The following is a 13,456-nucleotide window of genomic DNA, read 5'->3' as shown; positions in this document are numbered from 1 at the left end:
CGGGAGGAGTAGGACTCCTCCTGCGCCCTCCTCCTGGCCGGCGCCCCCCTCCCCCTTGGCTCCTTTATATACTGAGGCAGAGGCACCCCAGAAACACACAAGTTGATCCACGTGATCTATTCCTTAGCCGTGTGCGGTGCCCCCAGCCACCATAGTCCTCGATAATACTGTAGCGGAGTTTAGGCGAAGCCCTGCTGTGGTAGTACATCAAGATCGTCACCACGCCGTCATGCTGACGGAACTCTTCCCCGACACTTTGCTGGATCGGAGTCCGGGGATCGTCATCGAGCTGAACGTGTGCTCGAACTCGGAGGTGCCGTAGTTTCGGTCCTTGATCGGTTAGATCGTGAAGACGTACGACTACTTCCTCTACGTTGTGTCAGCGCTTCCGCAGTCGGTCTGCGTTGGGTACGTAGACAACACTCTCCCCTCTCATTGCTATGCATCACATGATCTTGCGTGTGCGTAGGAAAATTTTGAAATTACTACGAAACCCAACAGTGGTATCAGAGCCTAGGTTATTTATGTTGATGTTATATGCACGAGTAGAACACAAGTGAGTTGTGGGCGATATAAGTCATACTGCCTACCAGCATGTCATACTTTGGTTCGGCGGTATTGTTGGACGAGACAACCCGGACCAACCTTACGCGTACGCTTACGCGAGACCGGTTCCCCCGACGTGCTTTGCATACAGGTGGCTTGCGGGCGACTGTCTCTCCAACTTTAGTTGAACCAAGTATGGCTACGCCCGGTCCTTGCGAAGGTTAAAACGGAGTCTATTTGACAAACTATCATTGTGGTTTTGATGCGTAGGTGAGATTGGTTCTTACTTTATCCCGTAGCAGCCACGTAAAACTTGCAACAACAAAGTAGAGGACGTCTAACTTGTTTTTGCAGGGCATGTTGTGATGTGATATGGTCAAGGCATGATGCTGAATTTTATTGTATGAGATGATCATGTTTTGTAACCGAGTTATCGGCAACTGGCAGGAGCCATATGGTTGTCGCTTTATTGTATGCAATGAAATCGCCATGTAATGCTTTACTTTATTACTAAGCGGTAGTGATAGTCGTGGAAGCATAAGATTGGCGAGACGACAACGATGCTGCGATGGAGACCAAGGTGTCGTGCCGGTGACGATGGTGATCATGACAGTGCTTCGAAGATGGAGATCACAAGCACAAGATGATGGCCATATCATATCACTTATATTGATTGCATGTGATGTTTATCCTTTTATGCATCTTATCTTGCTTTGATTGACGGTAGCATTATAAGATGATCTCTCACTAAATTATCAAGATGTGTTCTCCCTGAGTATGCACCGTTGCCAAAGTTCGTCGTGCCCAGACACCACGTGATGATCGGGTGTGATAAGCTCTACGTCCATCTACAACGGGTGCAAGCCAGTTTTGCACACGCAGAATACTCAGGTTAAACTTGACGAGCCTAGCATATGCAGATATGGCCTCGGAACACGGAGACCGAAAGGTCGAGCGTGAATCATATAGTAGATATGATCAACATAAGGATGTTTACCATTGAAAACTACTCCATCTCACGTGATGATCGGTTATGGTTTAGTTGATTTGGATCACGTAATCACTTAGAAGATTAGAGGGATGTCTATCTAAGTGGGAGTTCTTAAGTAATTTGATTAATTGAACTTAAACTTATCATGAACTTAGTACCTGATAGTATCTTGCTTATTTATGTTGATTGTAGATAGATGGCTCGTGCTGTTGTTCCGTTGAATTTTAATGCGTTCCTTGAGAAAGCAAAGTTGAAAGATGATGGTAGCAATTACACGGACTGGGTCCGTAACTTGAGGATTATCCTCATTGCTGCTCAGAAGAATTACGTCCTGGAAGCACCGCTGGGTGCCAGGCCTGCTGCTGGAGCAACACCAGATGTTATGAACGTCTGGTAGAGCAAAGCTGATGACTACTTGATAGTTCAGTGTGCCATGCTTTACGGCTTAGAATCGGGACTTCAACGACGTTTTGAACGTCATGGAGCATATGAGATGTTCCAGGAGTTGAAGTTGATATTTCAAGCAAATGCCCGGATTGAGAGATATGAAGTCTCCAATAAGTTCTATAGCTGCAAGATGGAGGAGAACAGTTCTGTCAGTGAGCATATACTCAAAATGTCTGGGTATAATAATCACTTGATTCAGATGGGAGTTAATCTTCCAGATGATTGCGTCATTGACAGAATTCTCCAATCACTACCACCAAGCTACAAGAGCTTTGTGATGAACTATAATATGCAAGTGATGAACAAGACTATTCCCAAGCTCTTCGCGATGCTAAAAGCTGCGGAGGTAGAAATTAAGAAGGAGCATCAAGTGTTGATGGTTAACAAGGCCACTAGTTTCAAGAAAAAGGGCAAAGGGAAGAAGAAGGGGAACTTCAAGAAGAACGGCAAACAAGTTACTGCTCAGGAGAAGAAACCCAAGTCTGGACCTAAGCCTGAAACTGAGTGCTTCTACTGCAAGCAGACTGGTCACTGTAAGCGGAACTGCCCCAAGTATTTGGCAGATAAGAAGGAGGGCAAGATGACCAAAACACCGTTCTCCGGTACTATGGAGAGAGCAACAGATTTGTTGGAAATCATACATACCGATGTATGTGGTCCGATGAATATTCAGGCTCGTGGAGGATATCGTTATTTTCTCACCTTCACAGATGACTTAAGCAGATATGGATATATCTACTTAATGAAACATAAGTCTGAAACATTTGAAAAGTTCAAAGAATTTTAGAGTGAAGTAGAAAATCATCGTAACAAGAAAATAAAGTTTCTACGATCTGATCGTGGAGGAGAATATTTGAGTTACGAGTTTGGTGTACATTTGAAAAATTGTGGAATAGTTTCGCAACTCACGCCACCCGGAACACCACAGCGTAATGGTGTGTCTGAACGTCGTAATCGTACTTTACTAGATATGGTGTGATCTATGATGTCTCTTACTGATTTGCTATCGTTTTGGGGTTATGCTTTAGAGACGGCCGCATTCACATTAAATAGGGCACCATCAAAATCCGTTGAGACGACGCCTTATGAACTATGGTTTGGCAAGAAACCAAAGTTGTTGTTTCTTAAAGTTTGGGGCTGCGATGCTTATGTGAAAAAGCTTCAACCTGATAAGCTCGAACCCAAATCGGAGAAATGTGTCTTCATAGGATACCCAAAGGAGACTGTTGGGTACACCTTCTATCACAGATCCGAAGGCAAGACATTCGTTGCTAAGAATGGATCCTTTCTAGAGAAGGAGTTTCTCTCGAAAGAAGTGTGTGGGAGGAAAGTAGAACTTGACGAGGTAACTGTACCTGCTCCCTTATTGGAAAATAGTACATCACAGAAAACTGTTTCTGCGACATCTATACCAATTAGTGAGGAAGCTAATGATGTTGATCATGAAACTTCAGGTCAAGATACTACTGAACCTCGTAGATCGACCAGAGCGAGATCCGCACCAGAGTGGTACGGTAATCCTATTCTGGAAGTCATGCTACTAGATCATGATGAACCTACGAACTATGAAGAAGCGATGGTGATCCCAGATTCCGCAAAGTGGCTTGAAGCCATGAAATCTGAGATGGGATCCATGTATGAGAACAAAGTATGGACTTTGGTTGACTTGCCCGATGATCGGCAAGCGATTGAGAATAAATGGATCTTCAAGAAGAAGACTGACGCTGATGGTAATGTTACTGTCTACAAAGCTCGACTTGTCGCAAAAGGTTTTCGACAAGTTCAAGAGGTTGACTACGATGAGACCTTCTCACCCGTAGCGATGCTTAAGTCTGTCCGAATCATGTTAGCAATTGCCGCATTTTATGATTATGAAATTTGGTAGATGGATGTCAAAACTACATTCCTGAATGGATTTCTGGAAGAAGAGTTGTATATGATACAGCCGGAAGGTTTTGTCGATCCAAAGGGAGCTAACAAAGTGTGCAAGCTCCAGCGATCCATTTATGGACTGGTGCAAGCCTCTCGGAGTTGGAATAAATGTTTTGATAGTGTGATCAAAGCATTTGGTTTTATACAGACTTTCAGAGAAGCCTGTATTTACAAGAAAGTGAGTGGGAGCTCTGTAGCATTTCTGATATTTATATGTGGATGACATATTGCTGATTGGAAATGATATAGAATTTCTGGATAGCGTAAAGGGATACTTGAATAAGAGTTTTTCAATGAAAGACCTCGGTGAAGCTGCTTACATATTAGGCATTAAGATCTATAGAGATAGATCAAGACGCTTAATTGGACTTTCACAAAACACATACCTTGACAAGATTTTGAAGAAGTTCAAAATGGATCAAGCAAAGAAAGGGTTCTTGCCTGTGTTACAAGGTGTGAAGTTGAGTCAGACTCAATGCCCGACCACTGCAGAAGATAGAGAGAAATTGAAAGATGTTCCCTATGCTTCAGCCATAGGCTCTATCATGTATGCAATGCTGTGTACCAGACCTGATGTGTGCCTTGCTATAAGTTTAGCAGGGAGGTACCACAGTAATCTAGGAGTGGATCACTGGACAGCGGTCAAGAACATCCTGAAATACCTGAAAAGGACTAAGGATATGTTTCTCGTATATGGAAGTGACAAAGAGCTCACCGTAAAAGGTTACGTTGATGCAAGCTTTGACACTGATCCGGACGATTCTAAATCGCAAACCGGATACGTGTTTACATTAAACGGTGGAGCTGTCAGTTGGTGCAGTTCTAAACAAAGCGTCGTAGCGGGATCTACATGTGAAGCGGAGTACATAGCTGCTTCGGAAGCAGCAAACGAAAGAGTCTGGATGAAGGAGTTCATATCCGATCTAGGTGTCATACCTAGTGCATCGGGACCAATGAAAATCTTTTGTGACAATACTGGTGCAATTGCCTTGGCAAAGGAATCCAGATTTCACAAAAGGACCAAGCACATCAAGAGATGCTTCAATTCCATCCGGGATCTAGTCCAGGTAGGAGACATAGAGATTTGCAAGATACATACGGATCTGAATGTTGCAGACCCGTTGACTAAGCCTCTTCCACGAGCAAAACATGATCAGCACCAAAGCTCCATGGGTGTTAGAATCATTACAGTATAATCTAGATTATTGACTCTAGTGCAAGTGGGAGACTGAAGGAAATATGCCCTAGAGGCAATAATAAAGTTATTATTTATTTCCTTATATCATGATAAATGTTTAGTATTCATGCTAGAATTGTATTAACTGGAAACATAATACATGTGTGAATACATAGACAAACAGAGTGTCACTAGTATGCCTCTACTTGACTAGCTCGTTAATCAAAGATGGTTATGTTTCCTAACCATGAACAAAGAGTTGTTATTTGATTAACGAGGTCACATCATTAGTTGAATGATCTGATTGACATGACCCATTCCATTAGCTTAGCACCCAATCGTTTAGTATGTTGCTATTGCTTTCTTCATGACTTATACATGTTCCTATAACTATGAGATTATGCAACTCCCGTTTACCGGAGGAACACTTTGGGTACTACCAAACGTCACAATGTAACTGGGTGATTATAAAGGAATACTACAGGTGTCTCCAAAGGTACATGTTGGGTTGGCGTATTTCGAGATTAGGTTTTGTCACTCCGATTGTCGGAGAGGTATCTCTGGGCCCTCTCGGTAATACACATCACATAAGCCTTGCAAGCATTGTAACTAAGATGTTAGTTGTGAGATGATGTATTACGAAATGAGTAAAGAGACTTGCCGGTAACGAGATTGAACTAGGTATTGGATACCGACGATCGAATCTCGGGCAAGTAACATACCGATGACAAAGGGAACAACGTATGTTGTTATGGGGTCTGACCGATAAAGATCTTCGTAGAATATGTAGGAGCCAATATGGGCATCCAGGTCCCACTATTGGTTATTGACCGGAGACGTGTCTCGGTCATGTCTACATTGTTCTCGAACCCGTAGGGTCCGCACGCTTAAGGTTACGATGACAGTTATATTATGAGTTTATGCATTTTGATGTACCGAAGGTTGTTCGGAGTCCCGGATGTGATCTTGGACATGACGAGGAGTCTCGAAATGGTCGAGACGTAAAGATTGCTATATTGGAAGCCTATGTTTGGATATCGGAAGTGTTCCGGGTGAAATCGGGATTTTACCGGAGTACCGGGAGGTTACCGGAACCCCCCGGGAGCCATATGGGCCTTAATGGGCTTTAGTGGAAAGGAGAAAGGGGCAGCCCAAGGTGGCTGCGCACCTCCCCCCTCCCCTAGTCCTATTAGGACTAGGAGAAGGTGGCCGGCCCCCCTCTTCCTCTTTCCCCCTTGGGGAATCCTAGTCCAACTAGGATTTGGGGGGGGGGGGAGTCCTACTCCCGGGAGGAGTAGGACTCCTCCTGCGCCCTCCTCCTGGCCGGCGCCCCCCTCCCCCTTGGCTACTTTATATACTGAGGCAGAGGCACCCCAGAAACACACAAGTTGATCCACGTGATCTATTCCTTAGCCGTGTGCGGTGCCCCCAGCCACCATAGTCCTCGATAATACTGTAGCGGAGTTTAGGCGAAGCCCTGCTGCTGTAGTACATCAAGATCGTCACCACGCCATCGTGCTGAAGGAACTCTTCCCCGACACTTTGCTGGATCGGAGTCCGGGGATCGTCATCGAGCTGAACGTGTGCTCGAACTCGGAGGTGCCGTAGTTTCGGTGCTTGATCCGTTGGATCGTGAAGACGTACGACTACTTCCTCTACGTTGTGTCAGCGTTTCCGCAGTCGGTCTGCGTTGGGTACGTAGACAACACTCTCCCCTCTCGTTGCTATGCATCACATGATCTTGCGTGTGCGTAGGAAAATTTTGAAATTACTACGAAACCCAACACTTGGATGGGAAATGACCATTTTGGACATGTTGCCCAGCCAATGGCCAACTGACACGTTTCACAACGGTAACATAACTTGAGGAACAAGTAATGTTAACTCCTCAGTCTGAGACAAAACTGTCATAGCGAAGAAGATCACAGTCTCTTGCCGGCAAGCATTTGCTCGGAACAAAAAGAGATTTCTCTCGCAACTTTCATAGCATCAGAGAATCCAAGTTTCGAATGCTACACCCCTCTTAATAATACGGTGGTCCTATGACTCAATAAACAAAAGAAGAACAATGAAACAAATGCTATGTCTTCACTTCGTCTTCAATCTCCTCGAATGCATTCCTTGGACATACACTGAACTAATTGCTTCACTTCAGAAATTTTTGAGGGGTCACTCTTGTTATCATAATCTTCGGTGATAACCTTCGCTCCAGCGCGGGGAGATTATCTTCATCGTTTGCATCAAACTCCTTGATATCTTAGGGACCTATTACTCTATGTGCATTAGCAAACACATAAATCCCATATTGTTTATGTCAACAAACTCCAAAACATAATGAGCCTATCATTGCACCAACAATCTCCCCCTTTTTGGACGGTTGTTGACAAACAGATAATCGAAGTGAAGATAGATAAGTGAAAAGTAATTTGAACAAGAGTGAATTAGCGTTACTTGGCTCGATGATGCAGTATACCCCCCTAGATGTATGTAGGGATATAGATCTAAAATAAAATTCTCCTGCAATTTACTGAAGTATATGGAGGAAATTTCAATCATTCAAGATAATGATTCGCATTGATAATATATAATCCATCTGGATTGTAGTGCAATCATTCATAACTTCTAATAATAATTCCACCAGCAAAACAAATGCTTCAAGAGAGATAGTGCAGTAGGCGGGGTTATTAACATTACAGTACAAAAGTTTTACAACATAGAACAGATAGTCTTTAAGGCATAAGTTTTCAAAATACACGCGAAACAAAACCAATGGAACGCAAAAGAGCAAATCTATCAAAACTCGATGTAATTCTCCCCCTTTTTGTCAACTAGTGTAAAAGAGGTGACGAATAACATGAGTGAGAAGCGGTGAACTTGATTCACTCAGAGGCATTGATAACCCACAAGTATAGGGGATCGCTTGTAGCCTTTTTCTATAAATAAACGTGTCAAACCCAAAGAGGTGCGAAAGGCAGAACAAATATTCCCTGAAGTTCTATCGACCACCAATACAACCCTACACACACTTGACGTTTACTTTACCTAAAACAAGTATGAAACAATTTTGCAAGAATAAAACTACGATACTTTGTGAGAATAAAACTATGAATAAATTGCAAGGTAATAAAAGTGGATAGCATTTGTCAATAAGAAATTCATTTGTCCCTAGGCAATCGATAACAAGTACCGGAAATCATTCTTGTAATTTTATATGAGGGAGACGCATGAGCTAATTAACATACTTTCTCCACTTGGATCATATGCACTTATGATTGGACCAAGCATATGCAACTACTAAAGATCATTAAGATCGCCAAACCCAACCATAGCATTAAGTATCAAGTCCTCTTTACTCCCATATGCCATAACCAACTTATCCGTGTTTAAGCTGCTGTCACTCCCACAACACCGACAATAAGCAAACCATGAACATATTGCAACACCCTACAACGGGGGGCCCTCCGTTTGCGCGACACAGAGGACACTAGGACAACACATAGATAAAATATACAATCATACCAACCAAGATCATGATTAACCCACAGGACAAAACGGATCTACTCAAACATCATAGCATAACCACATATCATTGGGAAATAATATATGGAGTTGAGAACCATGTTTAAGTAGAGATTACAGTGGGGAGAAGAGGTGTTACACCGCTGCATAGAGGTGGAGGAATTGGTGTTGACGGTAGCAAGATTGTTGATGTAGATCATCGTCACGGTCCTTGCCCCGGCGGCACTCCGGCGCCACCAGGAGAGAGGGGGGGAGAGCCCCCCTCCTTATTCTTCTTCCTTGGCCTCCTCCTAGATGGGAGGAGAGTTCCCCTCTGGTCCATAGACACCATGGTAGCGGAGGGGCGGGAGCCCCTTCGAGATTGGATCTCCCTCTCTGTTCTTTTCTGTTTCGCGTTCCCCAGATCTGACCCTTCACCGTTTCTTAAATTCCCGGAGATCCGTAACTCCGATTGTGCTGAAATTTTTACATGATTTTTTTCCATAAATTATTTTTTTTCGCACGAAGAAGGGCCACAACTGACTTATGAGGAGGGCATAAGACACCTGGGCGCACCAGGGGGTGCCCGGCATGCCCTGGTTGCGTTGATTCCAAGTCCCAAAAATCACATATATTCCAAAATAATTCTCCATAAATTTTTATCGCGTTTGGACGTCGTTTGATATGGATTTTTGGAAAACAAAAAATGTGTAACAAACAAGAACTGACATTGGGCACTGGATCAATAGGTTAGTCCAATAAATCATATTAAATGTTGCCAGAAATATGTGAAAGTTGTATAATATTGGCATGAAACAATAAAAAATTATTGATACAACGGAGACGTATCAGCATCCCCAAGCTTAATTCCTCCTCGTCCTTGAGTAGGTAAATGATAAAAAAGATGATTTTTGATGTGGAATGCTACCTAGCATAAACTTGATCATATGTCTAATCATGGCATGAATATTAAGACATAAGTGATTCAAAGCAACAGACAATAATTTGACATAAAGACATTAATACTGAGGCATCCCAACAAACAATCATGCATGTCTTTCAAAATATCAACGCTAAAGAAAGCTATCCCTACAAAATCATATAGTCTTGGTATGCTCTGTCTTCTTAACACAAAGTATTTATCATGCACAACCCCGATGACAAGCCGAGCAATTGGTTCATACTTTTTAACGCGCTTCATCTTTTTCAACTCGCACACAATACATGAGCACAAGCCATGGATATAGCACTATGGGTGGAATAGAGTATAATGATAGGGGTAAATATAGAGAAGACAAAAAAGTAAGAAAGTCCCACATCAACGCGGCTAACCAACGGGCTATGGAGATGCCCATCAAATCATATCAATGCGAGGAGTTGGAATTTCCATGCAACAAATGCACTGAGAGCTATAAGTGTATGAAAGCTCATCATGAAAACTAAGTGGGTGTGCATCTAACTCTATTATGAAAAATTCCCACTAGTTTATCAAAGTGACAACATATGAGACTCTCTATATGGAAAACATGGTGCTACTTTGAAGCACAAAGCACAAGTGTAGAACTAGCATGCCCCTTCTCTCTTTTTCCTTTTCTTTTTTCTTTTTCTTTTTTGCTTTTTTTTGCTTTCTTTTTTTCTTTTCTTTTTTTCTCTCATTGTCCGGAGTCTCATCCCGACTGCTGGGGGAATCATAGTTTCCATCATCCTTTCCTCACTAGGGCAATGCTCTAGTAATGAAAATTGATTATCATCACACTTCTATTTACTTACAACTCAATATTACGACTCGATACCTATAACAAAATATGACTCTATATGAATGCCTCTAGCAGTGTACCAGGATGTGCAATGATCTAGCATAACATGTATAAAAAATGTTGAACGGTGGCTGAGCCACAACTACTATGTCAGCTATATGATCATGCAAAGCAATATGACAATGAATGCTCAAGTCATCAAAATGGAAGCGGTGGAAGTTGCATGGCAATATATCTCAGAATGGCTATGGAAAGGCCATAATAGGTAGGTATGGTGGCTGTTTTGAGGAAGATATAATAAGGCTTATGTGCGATAGAGAGTGTCATATCACGGGGTTTGGATGCACCGGCGAAGTTTGCACCATGTCTCGAGGTGATAAAGGGCAATGCACGGTACCGTAGAGGCTAGCAAATTGCGAAAAGATAAGAGTGCGTCTAATCCATGGACCCACAAAAGAACTCATATACTTATTGCAAAAGTTTATTAGCCCTCGAAGCAAAGTTCTGCTACGCATGCCCCTAGGCGGATAGATTGGTAAGAAAATACCATCAATCGTCCCCGACTGCCACCCATAAGGAAGACAATCAATAATAAATCATGCTCCAACTTCATAGCATAACGAGACTATACGTGCATGCTTCGGGAATCACAAACCTTAAAACCAATATTCTTACTAAACACAACCATTTACCAGTACCTCCCACATATTACCATCTCTATATTGCCAAACTATTGCTAGGAATCAAACATATCATATACAGTGATCCATAAGTTTTATGTAGGATTTTATGAATAACCATGCAACTGACTAATTCCTGTTCACTCTCTAAATAGATATAAGCGAAGCATGAGAGTTTAATTCTTTCTACAAAAGACCATGCCTAACAAATATAAGTGAAGCAAAAGAGCATTCCACAAACATGGTTTTCTATGTGAAGAGAAACAGGCAATCCAAACTTCAAATGATATAAGTGAAGCACATGAAGCATTCTATAAAAGCCACACTCAAAAGATATAAGTGATGTGCAATGAGCATTCTATAAATCAACCATGGACTATCTTATACCAGCATGGTGCATAAAATAAAAATGAAAACTAAACACAAAAGACGCTCCAAGATTTACAGATATCACGTGAACGAAACGAAGACGAAAACATACCGATACTTGTTGAAGAAAGATGGGATGCCTTCCGGGGCATCGCCAAGCTTAGAGGCTTGAGTCTTCTTGAATATTTACTTGGGGTGCCTTGGACATCCCCAAGCTTGAGATCTTGCCTATCCTCCTTCTCATTGATGTCTACTACACAACCTTCTTCTTGTAGACGTTGTTGGGCCTCCAAGTGCAGAGGTTTGTAGGACAATAGAAAATTTCCCTCAAGTGGATGACCTAAGCTTTATCAATCCGTGGGAGGCGTAGGATGAAGATGGTCTCTCTCAAACAACCCTGCAACCAAATACCAAAGAGTCTCTTGTGTCCCCAACACACCCAATACAATGGTAAGTTGTATAGGTGCACTAGTTCGGCGAGGAGATGGTGATACAAGTGCAATATGGATGGTAGATATATGTTTTTGTAATCTGAAAATATAAAAACAGCAAGGTAACTAATGATAAAAGTGAGCGAAAACGGTATTGCAATGCGTTGAAACAAGGCCTCGGGTTCATAGTTTCACTAGTGCCAGTTCTCTCAATAATAATAACATAATTCGATCATATAACTATCCCTCAACATGCAACAAAGAGTCACTCCAAAGTCACTAATAGCGGAGAACAAACGAAGAGATTATTGTAGGGTACGAAACCACCTCAAAGTTATCCTTACTGATCGATCCACTACTAGGAAAAGGGCTATAGATGGAATTGACACTAATGGCGCACCAGACATGTGGTGCGTCATTACTATATACTAATGGCGCACCATGTGTTGGTGCGCCATTAGTGTGCAAATACTAATGGCGCACCACATCCACGGTGCGCCATTAGTAATTTTTTTTAAAAATTTCATCAAAACTACTAATGGCGCACCGTGGGAGTGGTGCGCCATTACTAGTTGAATTAGTAATGGCGCACCACTCCCACGGTGCGCCATTAGTAAAAAAGTTTTTTTTAATTTTTTTTCAAAACTACTAATGGCGCACCGTGGGAGTGGTGTGCCATTACTAGTTGAACTAGTAATGGCGCACCACCCCCACGGTGCGCAATTAGTAACTTGGCCACCACTTGCACCGAATGCACCCCCCCTGTGGACCGCCTTTTCAGTTTTTAAAAAAATAAACAAAAATGATGGAAATGTCAAAAAAATAAAAGAAAATAAGTTTCCCATGTGATATGTAGTCTAGTTGTTGTGAAAATTTACAAATATGAATTTCGACTTTATTTGCGAAATCTCTCGAGAATTTGTAAAATGGGCATAACTTTTGCGTACGAACTCGGATGAAAAAGTTGTTTATATGAAAAATCATCTACTCGAAAAGTTACATCCGAAAATATTCAAATTTTTTTCAAAATCCTCAAAAACCTAACAGAAAAAAAGATACGGGGCTTTTAAGATCTGGAGAGGCAAAAAAATTCAAAAAAATCAAACTTACTAATGGCGCACCTACCCATGGTGCGCCATTACTATCTTCCCGCCTTGAAAATTCAAAATAAGTCAAAAAAATAAAAAAAAAGTTACTAATGGCGCACCTGCCCGTGGTGCGCCATTAGTATCTTCCCGCCTTCAAAATTCAAAATAAATCAAAAAAATAAAAAAAAGTTAGTAATGGCGCACCTGCCCACGGTGCTCCATTACTATGCCATATATATGGCTGGGCGTGGTCCTCTCCTCCTTCATTTTTCTCCTCCACTCCACCTCTCCTCCACTCCATCTCATCCTCTCCTCCACTCCATCTTCCCTTCTCTCCTCCACCATACTACCCTCCTCCTCTCCAGCGACCTCCTCCTCTTCCTCTCCGGCGACCTCCTCCTCCTCCTCTCCGGTGACCTCCTCCTCCTCCTCTCCGGCAACCTCCTCCTCCCTCCTCTCCTCCCCTTCCCTCCCCTCACGGTTTCTCCTCCCTCCTCTCCGGTGAGCTCCTACTCCATCCTCTCCTCCCATCCCCTCATG

The sequence above is a fragment of the Triticum urartu genome, chromosome 7A, assembly GCF_056163025.1.
Source record: "Triticum urartu cultivar PI428250 chromosome 7A, HENAU_Tu73, whole genome shotgun sequence".
NCBI lineage: Eukaryota > Viridiplantae > Streptophyta > Magnoliopsida > Poales > Poaceae > Triticum > Triticum urartu.
Note: the sequence above shows the minus strand (reverse complement) of the source record.